This window comes from Oncorhynchus mykiss, chromosome 17 (assembly GCF_013265735.2).
Source record: "Oncorhynchus mykiss isolate Arlee chromosome 17, USDA_OmykA_1.1, whole genome shotgun sequence".
Classification (NCBI taxonomy): Eukaryota; Metazoa; Chordata; class Actinopteri; order Salmoniformes; family Salmonidae; genus Oncorhynchus; species Oncorhynchus mykiss.
The window spans coordinates 53,312,552-53,326,397 of record NC_048581.1 but is presented as its reverse complement, the minus strand read 5'-3'; the positions used below and the strand labels follow the sequence as shown (position 1 = coordinate 53,326,397).

Sequence of the window (13,846 nt, the reverse complement as noted above, 5' to 3'; positions counted from 1 at the left end):
GTTTCCATGGCTAAGCTAGCTGTCAAGCTATGTTAGTTTTCATCCTCATTGCCAAACTTCATAAATACTGATTCCTCTTCAAAACTCCTTACACAATCATGTAACTAAGAAATTCGCTGGAGAGAAACTTGAAAATGATGTATTGTTTTGTTGAATAGTCATGACTGGTTCGAGATATCTGTTGTAAGGCGGTGGTGGGAAGGATATCATTGCTACTTAATGGGGATCCAAGTTCAGTTTTGAAATCCACCAGCATAACGGGCGTAGCTGGACATTTCTGACAACGGGCAACCTCTCCCCGGTTTTCTATATGGGATACAATATGTAGTGATTTTGCCAACACAGCCAGTCGTGTACCCATAACCTTTTTAAACTGACTATCATATTTGTTGATTAAGTCTGACTAATATAATGAGTAATCCTGGAATGTCACAAGTTAAATGACACAAGAAAACTCAAGAAAATAGCAACTCTACAGAGTGCAATTACTACAATGAATGGTTAAATTACTCCCAGACATGATGGAAGAATTGATATGTTAATAACTGAAATGTTGGATTCACATCTCCATCCCAACCAAACATCAAAGTTAAAGAATAAGACAAAATCAAATCAAACTGTATTTAAAGTTCTTTTAAAGTTAACTTAGATTTTTGGTTGAGATGGAGAAGTGAATCCAACACATCAATCATTAAAGGAATTAAAGTCAGACTAAGTCAGTGACTTCAAATGTTAATATTTGGTTACGTTGACAACCAAACAGAATTCAAAATTACTTTTGAAATAAAAATATACAGTGCATTCGGAAACTATTCAGAGCCCTTCCCTTTTTCCACATTTTGTACATACAATAGTTCATAATGGAATTCACAACCTTTGGTACTAGACTCAAAATTGAGCTCCGGTGCATGGTGTTTCCATTGATCATCCTTGAGATGTTTCTACAACTTGATTGAAGACCACCTGTGGTGAATTCAATTGATGGGACATGATTTGTAAAGGCTCATACCTGTCTAGATATGGTCCCACAGTTGACAGTGCATGTCAGAGCAAAAATCAAGCCATGAGGCTGAAGGAATTGTTCGTAGAGCTCCGAGACAGAATTGTGTTGAGGAACAGATCTGTGGAAGGGTACCAAAAAATGTTTGCTGCATTGAAGGTCCCCAAGAACACAGTGGCCTCCATCATTCCTAAATGTAAGAAGTTTGGAATCACCAAGACTCTTCCTAGAGCTGGCCGCCTGGCCAAACTGAGCAGTCGGGGGAGAAGGGCCTTGGTCAGGGAGGTGACCAAGAACCCGATGGTCACTCTGACGGAGCTCCGGAGTTCCTCTGTGGAGATGGGAGAACATTCCAGAAGGACAGCAGCACTCCACCAATCAGGACTTTATGGTACATTGGCTGGCAGGAAGCCACTCCTCAGTAAAAGGCACATGACAGCTCGCTTGGAGTTTGCCAAAAGGCACCAAAAGGGACTTTCATACCATGAGAAACAAGATTCTCTAGTCTGATGAAACAAGATTGAACTCTTTGGCCTGAGTGTCAAGCGTCACAAGCGGAGGAAATGTGGCACCATCCCTACGGTGAAGCATGGTGGTGGCAGCATCATGCTGTGGGGGGATGTTTTTCATCGGCAGGGAGAATAGTCAGAATTAGAGGCAAAGATTAATGGAGCAAAGTAAAGGATCCTTGATGGAAACCTGCTCCAGAGTGCACAGGACCTCAGACTGGGGGTGAATGTTCACCTTCCAACAGGACATCGACCATAAGCACACAGCCAAGACAACGCAGGAGTGGCTTCCCGAAAAGTCTCTGAATGTCCTTGACTGGCCCAGCCAGAGCCCGAACTTGAACCTGATCGAACATCTCCGGAGAGGCCTGAAAATAGCTGTGCAGCGATGGTCCTCATCCAACCTAACAGAGATTGAAAGGATCTGCTGAGAAGAATGGGAGAAACTCCCCAAATACAGGTGTGCCAAGCTTATAGCGTCATAACCATAACTTAAGAAATTATGGACAAAGTCAAGAGGTCTGAATACTTTCTGAATGCACTGTATAGCCTATGAACTTGTCGAAGAGTTAACAAATGACAGTATTGCATTCACGCCTCCAACTCAATCAAAAATGTAAGTTAATGAATGGGATTAAGCTATTGGCTCAGATGGAAATATTCAATCAGTAGATTCCATACATCTAGTTTAAATGTTGATATTTGGTTGTGTTGTCAACCAAACACAATTCAATATTACTTTTGTAATACAGTAAATAGCATAGTTAAGGCCATCTTGTAAACGAATGTAACATTCAACCTTAAAATGATTAACACATCCATGGCCATATTTTGAGGACCAGGACGTGTACTCCGAGCATGCACTGACCAACTGGCAAGTGTCTTCACTGACATTCTCAACCTCTTTCTGTCTGAGACTGTAACACCAACATGTTTCAAGCAGACCACCATAGTCTCTGTGCCCAAGAACACTAAGATAACCTTCCAAAATGTCTAAGTTTCAAGTGTCCTAAAACAAACGTCTATGCCATCTGTAAATATGAATAAAATTGTTAAATTAAGATCCTTGTTGGTTAAGCCACAGAAAAAGTCAGCAATCGTCCCACTAGCCATGATTGGCTGAGATAATGAGTGGGCTGTACATGTCGAGAGATGAGTTCGGATTGGTCTGCCGTATAGAGGGCTTCAGTCTATTTGAGCTCATCAGTCTGTTTTGGTAATCCTGTCGAACGAGGCTTTTAAAAAATGTATTGTGTAGTGGAGCTGCATAAGTGTTGCTCTCCACTTTCTGGAGGATCAAGTTTTGAAATCAGTGGAATTAGAGTATGATAGCTAAAGAGAAGGAAAAAACACCTGTCTCTGGATTACAACTTCAAACTAAGGGAAACTGTGGTATGGCATTCCTGACAGGGAGAAGCGTCCATCATGCATGATGATGTACACAGGTAAGATAGCTAGCTACATTTTCAGGTATTACATTATTCTAATTTGGACAGAGAGTGGTTTCATTTCAAGCTAAAGTGTACTGTTAGCTAGCTAACTAAAGTTAGCTGGCTGAATCCCTAGCTGATCTTATTATTCGTATCCCAGAGCTGTATTCATCCAGGGTAGTAACAACATGATTTGGCACTATGTTCATTGTTGTTTAACTAGCTAACGTTAGCTGGCTGGCTCATTAGCTAATGTTATGTGACATGTGTGAATTTGCACTTTGTTTACCTGGCTAGTTTCATTGTTTACAAAGCTAGCTATCTATATGTCTTAAGCTAAAGTGTACTGTTAGCTAAATAGCTAATGTTAGCTGGCTGGTTCCCTAGCTGACGTTATTATTTGAATCCTGGAGCTGTTTGCTTTTCTAATTAGAGCCTAATGTTAGCTAACATTGAACCTCGTTGGTTAGCTCCCAGCACTGTGGCATTGTTGGCACTGTTCATTGTTGTTTCACTAGCTAACTTTAACTAACGTTACGTGACGTGTGTACAACACCCGTTGAATATGGCCAGTGTCAGTAAATGTCTGTTTTCATGTTATCCATAGGTAAACAGATCATCAGCCAGAGCATGAAGTGTGCGCTCTGAGAGCGAAACGAGATGGGTGGAGCCAAAGCTTAAGAGGGTGTGAACGATGCTGAATGGGTGTAGACAAAGAGAGCTCTTCACTAGATACCAAAACATTCAAAGGCCATTTTCATAAAAGTGAGTTTTCAAGTTGATCAACCTTCAAAGCAGAATTACTTTCCCATTGTTCCTCAAATGCAACGTATGACATAAGCTCTGAATCTCTACTTTCATCAAATGTAAAAAAAAAAACACAATTTCAAATGTTGCTACATAAGACCGAATACAGATGTTCGAGGTGTGTTTGGTCATTGTCCTCTTGAAAAACAAATCATAGTCCCACTAAGCACAAACCAGATGTGATGGAGTATCGTTGCAGAATGCTGTGGGTGCCATCATGCTGGTTAGTTGGGTCTTGAATTCTAAATAAATCACAGACGGTGTCACCAGAAAAGCACACCCACACCATCACACCTCCTCCTCCATGCTTCACGGTGGAAACCACACATGGGGATATCATCCGTTCACCTACTCTGCATCTCACAAAGACACGGCGGGTCAAATGTCCATTGTTCATGTTTCTTGACCCATGCAAGTCTCTTCTTCTTATTGGTGTCCCTTAGTAGTAGTTTCTTTGCGGTATCTCGACCATGAAGGCCTGATTCAGTTGATGTTGAGATGTGTCCGTTACTTGAACTTTGTGAAGCATTTATTTGGGCTGCCGTTTCTGAGGCTGGTAACTCTAATGAACTTATCCTCTGCAAAGGTAACTCTGGATCTTCCTTTCCTGTGGTGGTCCTCATGAGAGCCAGTTTTATCATAGCGCTTCAAATCAAATCAAATTTTATTTGTCACATACACATGGTTAGCAGATGTTAATGTGAGTGTAGTGAAATGCTTGTGCTTCTAGTTCCGACAATGCAGTAATAACCAACAAGTAATCTAACTAACAATTCCAAAACTACTGTCTTGTACACAGTGTAAGGGGATAAAGAATATGTACATAAGGATATATGAATGAGTGATGGTACAGAGCAGCATAGGCAAGATACAGTAGATGGTATCGAGTACAGTATGTACAAATGAGATGAGTATGTAAACAAAGTGGCATAGTTTAAAGTGGCTAGTGATACATGTATTACATAAGGATACAGTCGATGATATAGAGTACAGTATATACGTATGCATATGAGATGAATAATGTAGGGTAAGTAACATTATATAAGGTAGCATTGTTTAAAGTGGCTAGTGATATATTTACATCATTTCCCATCAATTCCCATTATTAAAGTGGCTGGAGTTGAGTCAGTGTCAATGTGTTGGCAGCAGCCACTCAATGTTAGTGGTGGCTGTTTAACAGTCTGATGGCCTTGAGATAGAAGCTGTTTTTCAGTCTCTCGGTCCCAGCTTTGATGCACCTGTACTGACCTCGCCTTCTGGATGATAGCGGGGTGAACAGGCAGTGGCTCGGGTGGTTGATGTCCTTGATGATCTTTATGGCCTTCCTGTGACATCGGGTGGTGTAGGTGTCCTGGAGGGCAGGTAGTTTGCCCCCGGTGATGCGTTGTGCAGACCTCACCACCCTCTGGAGAGCCTTACGGTTGAGGGCGGAGCAGTTGCCGTACCAGGCGATGATACAGCCCGCCAGGATGCTCTCGATTGTGCATCTGTAGAAGTTTGTGAGTGCTTTTGGTGACAAGCCAAATTTCTTCAGCCTCCTGAGGTTGAAGAGGCGCTGATGGTTTCTGCAAATGCACTTGAAGAAACGTTCAAAGTTCTTTACATTTTATGAATTGACTGACCTTCAGTCATTTCTCTTTGCTTATTTGAGCTGTTATTGCCATAATATGGACTTGTTTTTTTACCAAATAGGGCTGTCTTCTGTATACTACCCCTACCTTGTCACAACACTGATTGGCATTAATTAAGAAGGAAAATAATTCCACAAATTAACTTTTAACAAGGCACACCTGTTAATTGAAATGCATTCCAGGTGACTACCTCAGTAAGCTGGTTGAGAGAATTCCAAGAGTGTGCACAGCTGTCATAAAGGCTAAGGGTGGCTACTTTGAAGAATCTCAAATATAAATATATTAAAAATATATTTTAAACGTTTTTAGGTTACTACATGATTCCATATGTGCTATATCATAGTATTGATGTCTTCACATTTATTCTACAATGTAGAAAATAGTAAAAAAAATAAAAACCCTGGAATGAGTAGGTGTGTCCATATTTTGACTGGTACTGTGTATTAAAAGTGTAATATTGGGATGCAAATTTCACATTTCAACTCTATTTCTGACATGGTACAAGCGTCTTCTATTTTTAAGCCCATAACCATGTTTGTGACGTGTATACTTTTGTTTCAAAGCATATTTGTTTAAGACTACCAAGAATCCCTCTGTGTGACCCTGATTTAGCCCATGGCAGAAAAAGGTTAATTACTTACACATTCAGAAGCTCTGTCATAAAATGCTGTAGTACAATTACCACTATGGACACATGAAGAAATCCCTCTTTGCGCTGAAATAGTTTTCTTATTCACCCATTTGACTATCAGACAAATTTTTCGGCATTTCCCATTCCAGGTAAAACATACACTACATAAACAACAGTATGTGGACACCTGCTCACATCTCATTTCAAAATCAAGGGATTTAATATGGAGTTGGTCCCACCTTTTCTGCTATATACACTCTTCTGGGAAAGCTTTCCACTTTTGGAACACTGGTGCAGGGACTTGCTTCAAGAGAATTAGTGAGGTGGGGCACTGATGTTGTGCGATTAGGACTGGCTCGCAGTCGGCGTTCCAATTCATCACAAATGTGTTTGATTGGGTAGAGGTCAGGGCTCTGTGCAGGCCAGTCAAGTTCTTACACGCCGGTCTCAACAAACCATTTCTGTATGGACCTCGCTTTGTGTACGATGTCATTGTCATGCTGAAACAGGAAAGGGCCTTCCCCAAACTGTTGCCACAAAGTTGGAAGCACAGAATTGTCTAGAATGTCATTGTATGCTGTAGCGTTAAGATTTCCCTTCACTGGAAATAAATGGCCTAGCCCTATCGACGAAAAACATTCCCAGACCATTATTCCTCCTCCACCAAACTTTACAATTGGCACTATTTTTCGGGCAGGTAGCGTTCTCCTCGCATCGGCCAAACCGTTGGACTGCCAGATGGTGAAGCATGATTCATCACTCCAGAGAACACGTTTCCACTTCTCCAGAGTCCAACTGCATGAAGCTTTACATTACTCCAGCCGACACTTGGCATTGCGCATGGTGATCTTCGGCTTGTGTGAGGCTGCTCGGCTATGGAAACCCATTTCACAAAACTCCCAACGAATAGTTATTGTGCTGATGTTGCTACCAGAGTTAGTTTGAAACTCTGTAGTGACTTTTGCAACTGAGGACAGATGATTTCTACGCGCTACACGCTTCAGCACTCGACGATCAAATTCTGTGAGCTTGTGTGGCCTACCACTTCATGGCTGAGCCATTGTTGTTGCATTTCACAATAACAGCACTTACAGTTGACCAGGCAGCTCCAGAAAGGCAAACATTTTATGAACTGACTTGTTAGATTGGTGGCATCCTATGACGGTGCCACGTTTAAAGTCACTGAGCTCTTCAGTGAGGCCATTCTACTGACAATGTTTGTCTATGGAGAATGCATGGCTGTGTGCTCAATTTTATACACCTGTCAGCAACGGATGTGGCTGAAATGGCTGAATCCACTAATTTGAAAGGGTGTCCACCTTCTTTTGTATATATAGTGTACATCCTCAACATTAAATCAGGGTTATACGCCCCACTCACCCTGGTGTTAGTCTCTTCCTTGGGTGTTACACTGTATATTAGAAATTCATGCAACATAATGGCATTTGACCCATGGGTTGTCTGTGGTTTTCATTAACATTCCTCAAAGGGATTATTACAATGCCTTGCAAAAGTATTCGGCCCCCTTGAACTTTGCGACCTTTTGCCACATTTCAGGCTTGAAACATAAAGATATAAAACTGTATTTTTTTTTGTGAAGAATCAACAACAAGTGGGACACAATCATGAAGTGGAACAACATTTATTAGATATTTCAAACTTTTTTAACAAATCAAAAACTGAAAAATTGGGCGTGCAAAATTATTCAGCCCCTTTACTTTCAGTGCAGCAAACTCTCTCCAGAAGTTCAGTGAGGATCTCTGAATGATCCAATGTTGACCTAAATGACTAATGATGATAAATACAATCCACCTGTGTGTAATCAAGTCTCCGTATAAATGCACCTGCACCGTGATAGTCTCAGAGGTCCGTTAAAAGCGCAGAGAGCATCATGAAGAACAAGGAACACACCAGGCAGGTCCGAGATACTGTTGTGAAGAAGTTTAAAGCCGGATTTGGATACAAAAAGATTTCCCAAGCTTTAAACATCCCAAGGAGCACTGTGCAAGCGATAATATTGAAATGGAAGGAGTATCAGGCCACTGCAAATCTACAAAGACCTGGCCGTCCCTCTAAACTTTCAGCTCATACAAGGAGAAGACTGATCAGAGATGCAGCCAAGAGGCCCATGATCACTCTGGATGAACTGCAGAGATCTACAGCTGAGGTGGGAGACTCTGTCCATAGGACAACATTCAGTCGTACATTGCACAAATCTGGCCTTTATGGAAGAGTGGCAAGAAGAAAGCCATTTCTTAAAGATATCCATAAAAAGTGTTGTTTAAAGTTTGCCACAAGCCACCTGGGAGACACACCAAACGTGGAAGAAGGTGCTCTGGTCAGATGAAACCAAAATTGAACTTTTTGGCAACAATGCAAAACGTTATGTTTGGCGTAAAAGCAACACAGCTCATTACCCTGAACACACCATCCCCACTGTCAAACATGGTGGTGGCAGCATCATGGTTTGGGCCTGCTTTTCTTCAGCAGGGACAGGGAAGATGGTTAAAATTGATGGGAAGATGGATGGAGCCAAATACAGGACCATTCTGGAAGAAAACCTGATGGATTCTGCAAAAGACCTGAGACTGGGACGGAGATTTGTCTTCCAACAAGACAATGATCCAAAACATAAAGCAAAATCTACAATGGAATGGTTCAAAAATAAACATATCCAGGTGTTAGAATGGCCAAGTCAAAGTCCAGACCTGAATCCAATCGAGAATCTGTGGAAAGAACTGAAAACTGCTGTTCACAAATGCTCTCCATCCAACCTCACTGAGCTCGAGCTGTTTTGCAAGGAGGAATGGGAAAACATTTCAGTCTCTCGATGTGCAAAACTGATAGAGACATACCCCAGGCGACTTACAGCTGTAATCGCAGCAAAAGGTGGCGCTACAAAGTATTAACTTAAGGGGGCTGAATAATTTTGCACGCCCAATTTTTCAGTTTTTGATTTGTTAAAAAAGTTTGAAATATCCAATAAATGTCGTTCCACTTCATGATTGTGTCCCACTTGTTGTTGATTCTTCACAAAAAAATACAGTTTTATATCCTTATGTTTGAAGCCTGAAATGTGGCAAAAGGTCGCAAAGTTCAAGGGGGCCGAATACTTTCGCAAGGCACTGTAACTATTGTATTATGTGGGTGATATAAAGTATGCATTAGCATACAGTTAAGCATGAGTGATATGCTTTTTACCGTGAGCTGTATTTAGTTTGCTCAATAATCTAATGCTATTCCTCCATGTGCTCTTCCCTCTATCACTCTCTCCCTCTCTCCCTCTCTCCTGATCACTCTTACTCTGCTCTCTCTTTCTCTCTCTCCCTCTCTTTCTCACCCTCTCCATCTCCCTCTCCACTGTCTCTTGCTCTCTTTATCTGTCTCTCTCTTTCTCCACTCTCTCCTCTTCTTTCTCATACGGTTTATTGTTCTGTATGCAGAGGAAAATAACTCAGGTGGAAAAAGAGCTCTGTCTGCTCACCAACTCGTCATTTATCAGAGTCTTTTCTGTTGGTTGGCTTTCTAGACACAGCTAGGGTGACTCAGCAGCAGCATTCTGGGCTGTTTCACTAGCAGGGGTTGGTTGGTGGGTGAGATCATGCCACCGCTCTGCGGAAGAGGCTAGGGGCGCCTGGGGTCATCAGTACATCGAACAGCTGTTTGCTTCCTTGCGGTGCTGCGTCTTGGTATGCTATCATCCTGCCTGTCACCTCTGACCCATAAACCCTGAACTGGCCCATGTAGCTACAGTAAAATGCTGATGAGTGCCAGATCTGAGCTAGGCTAACCCAGTGTAGAACTGTCATTAGGAGAAATACAAAATAATACAACCCCTACTGGTCATTAGTGGAAAGGCCATCGCTAATGATAACCGCTAACAAATGGCACCTTGTTCCCTTTGTAGTGCATTGCTGTTGACCAGAGCCCACACGGATCCGGTCAAATGTAGTGCACTATGTAGGGAATAGCCTGGTGCTGTTATAACAGTCATCAGTTTGGGATGCGGTGGTGAGTCTGAGATAGGACAGCTAATGATGATTATCTTATCTGCTCTCTGTGGAAAGACTTTTCTTTGGTTCATTTGCACTGAAAGACTATAGGCCCATATCACACCCTGCACGCACAACCCATGTGGAATTCATAGTCTCAGTCAACTTTTGGAACTGCACATCTGCGATCAAGAAGGCTGAGAGGAACTCAGCCTATGTTACCTACACTACACTTTCTGGCCCTGACAGAGATGTGGATTTCCGCAGAGAACACTGCTACTCCAGCTGCTCTCTTGTCATCTGACTATGTGTTCTCTCAAAGTCCGAGAGCATCTGTTCGTTGCATTGGTGGCACAGATCTACTCATTTTTTCTCAGTGGAGATTTTCTCTTTTCCCTCTCTCCCACCTGTCCATCTCCTCATTTGAATTCCATGGTGTCACTGTCACTTATCCACTCCAGCTAAACATTGTTGTCATCTATTGCCCACCAGGTGCCCTTGGAGAGATACTCAATGAGCTTGACACCTTGGCAAGCTCATTTCCCAAAAAGGGCTCACCACTCATCGTATTGGCCGACGCCTGACTCCGATTCGTTTCTTTCTACCTCTTTCTTTCCACTCCTTTCCTCTTTTGACCTCACCCTTACACAGTCCCCTCCCACTCACAAAGCAGGCAATGCGCTTGACCTCATCTTTACTGGAGGCTGTTTGCCTACTAATCTCACTGCAACCCCCATCCAGGTGTCTTCATCTACTTTGTTTCCATTTCTCTCCCTCTCTCCTCAAACCTTACCCACTCAGTCCCAACCCAGATGGTCATGCACCTTCACACTTTTGTCTCTCTCTCCCACTACTCTCCTCTTCTATCATCTCTCCCTACTGCTATATCCTTCTCCTTCCTGTCTCCTGATTCTGCCACTTCAACCGTACACTCTTAGAAAAAAGGGTTCCAAAAGGGTTCTTCGGCTGTCCCCATAGGAGAAACCTTTTTGGTTGCCAGTAGAACTCCTTTTCCCTCTGTGGAAAGGGTGGTACATGAAACTCAAAAAGATTCTACCTGGAACCAAAAGCATTCTACTGGCAACCAATAAGTGTTCTCCTATGGGGACAGCCGAAGAACCCTTTTGGAACCCTTTTTTCTAAGAGTGACCCCTCCTGTCTCAGCCTCCAGTATTTATGCTGCAGTAGTTTATGTGTCGGGGGGCTAGGGTCAGTCTGTTATATCTGGAGTATTTCTCCTGTCTGATCCGGTGTCCTGTGTTAATTTAAGTATGCTCTCTCTAATTCTCTCTCTCTCTTTTTCTCTCTTTCTTTCTCTCTTTCTGTCTCTGTCTCAGAGGACCTGAGCCCTAGGACCATGCCTCAGGACTACCTGGCCTGATGACTCCTTGCTGTCCCCAGTCCACCGTTTTTCCTAGCCACCGTGCTTCTACACCTGCATTGCTTGCTGTTTGGGGTTTTAGGATGGGTTTCTGTACGGCACTTTGTGACATCAGCTGATGTAAGAAGGGCCTTCTAAATAAATTTGATTGATTCTCCCTGGAACCAAAAAGGTTTCTTCAAAGGATCCTCCTATGGGGACAGCTGAAGAACCCTTTTAGGTTCCAGATAACACCTTTTTTTTAAAGTCTACTCTTCTCCCTTTCCGCATCCTATGATTCTCACTATCCCCTTTCCTCTCGGCAAGCTCGGCCCTCCCTTCCCGCTACGTGGCTGAGTGACTCATTGAGAGATCACAGAATAGGGCTGCGGGCAGCTGAGCGACAATGGAGGAAAACTAAACTTCCGGAGGACTTAGCATCCTTCAACTCCCTCGTCTCTAACTTATCTTCCTCTCTATCCGCTGCTAAAGCCACTTCCTATCACTCTAAATTCCAAGATTCTGCTCTAGCCCGATGGACATTTTTTTCCACTTTCTCCTTTCACTTTAATCCTCCTCCCTCCTCCCTTTCTGCGTATAGCTTTGCCAACCACTTTGAAAAGAACCTTCCCTGACTACTGTCTGCATCCCCTCTCACTTCAAGATGGCCAGAGTCGCTCCCCTCCTCAAGAAACCAACACTCAACCCCTCTGACGTAAAAACTACAGACCGGGATACCTTTATTTTCTTTCCAAAACACTTGAGCGTGCTGTCTATGACTAACTCTCTTGTTATCACTCTCAGAACATTTTCTTGACCCTAACCAGTCAGGCTCCACTCTCCTCTGTGTCGCGGAGCCTCTCAACAAGCTCCCCAAAAGCAGATTTAACAAGCTCCCCAAAAGCAGATTCAAAAAGCTCCCCAAAAGCAGATTCAGCAAACTCCCCAAAAGCTTGAAAACCCAATTAGATTTTTTCCCAAAGTTTAGAAAAAAACTAAAACTATACTAAAACAAAAAAAATTGACTCCAAAATGAACTAAAATAAAATAAAAACATCATGAATTATGTTTAGTTTTACTTATTTTCTAAACTTAAATCTAATTCGGTTTCCAAGCTTAAATGCTGAATCTGTCGGGCAAATGCAGCTAAGAGATAGCGATGTTTCAAAAAAGCCTAGCTGGTGCATCACTATTACTAGCTATCACTAGCTAACTGGGAAAAATATCAGCTATGTAGCGAACTTGATTCTTCTTAAATGTACCACTAACGTTAAAAAGCATTGGATTGGTGTAAACATGGGAGAGATAGAGTTTCTTTCCAAAAAATGTTTTGACTCAGAGCTATTCCTTTTAAATTCAAGTCACATTCAAATTGACATTATCATTTAAACATTATATAACATATGACCTGACCCATGACCTTGTGCCCCTCAGTTGCATGAAATGACACCCCCCCCCCCCCCCCCCCCACACACACAAAATAAATCCATGAATACAAATAAATAAATAAAATATAAAAACACAAAACTATAATAACCTTGTGACACTCAACTAGTTTTCTCCTTCTGACAGCCAGGGCAGGCCTGCCCGTTCCAACACCTCTACAGTTGACAACTCCACAGTGTCCCTCTCCCAGAGCACAAAGAACCGTGGCGTGACCCTAGACAACATCCTCTCATTCTCTGCAAACATCAGAGCAGTAACTCCCTCCTGCAGGTTCATGCTCTACAACATTCGTAGAGTACAACCCTTCCTCACACAGGAAGAGGCGCAGTTCCAAATCCAGGCACTTGTTATCACCTGTCTAGACTACTGCAACTCTCTGTTGGCTGTGCTCCCTGATTGTGCCATCACCCCTGCAACTTATCCAGAATGCTGCAAGCTTGCTGGTGTTCAACCTTCCTAAGTTCTCTCAGGTCACCCTGCTCCTTCCAGTCAAAGCTCGCATCCACTACATGACCATGGTGCTTGCCTACAGAGCAGCAATGTGAACTGCCTATCCCTACCTTCAGGCTGTGCTCAAACCCTACACCCCAACCCAAGCACTCCGTTCTGCCACTTCTGGTCTCTTGCCCCTCCCTCCCCTCTCAGCTCCCACTCAGCCTGGTTCAAGGGCTTCTTTGTCCTGGCACCCCAATGGTGGAACAAGCTCCCCCCCACACACACACAAAATAAGTTATTTTCCTACTAGCAATGACTTTTCGGATAACTACTTTATTGAAGGAGAATGTACTTGCTATGACTGTGATATGTGGTTGTCTCACCTAGCTATCTTAAGATGATTTCACTAATTGTAAGCTTCTCTAAATATAAGCTAAATTACTCAAATGTGAATGTAACTCATGAGAGAAAATGTCTAATGTGTTTGGATAAGAGGATGTTTAGTTCCTCTTAAGTTAAAACAATTGGTGACAAGCTGGTATTTTCCCAATAAAATTATCGATGTACAGTCCATAATTATTGGCACCCTTAAAAATCACGTACAC

The 13,846-nt window shown here is 42.6% G+C and overlaps 1 pseudogene; it reads left to right on the top strand.

The window, feature by feature from the left end:
* Positions 1-12,024: 12,024 nt before the first annotated feature.
* Positions 12,025-13,509, top strand: LOC118940152 (annotated as a pseudogene).
* Positions 13,510-13,846: the final 337 nt, after the last annotated feature.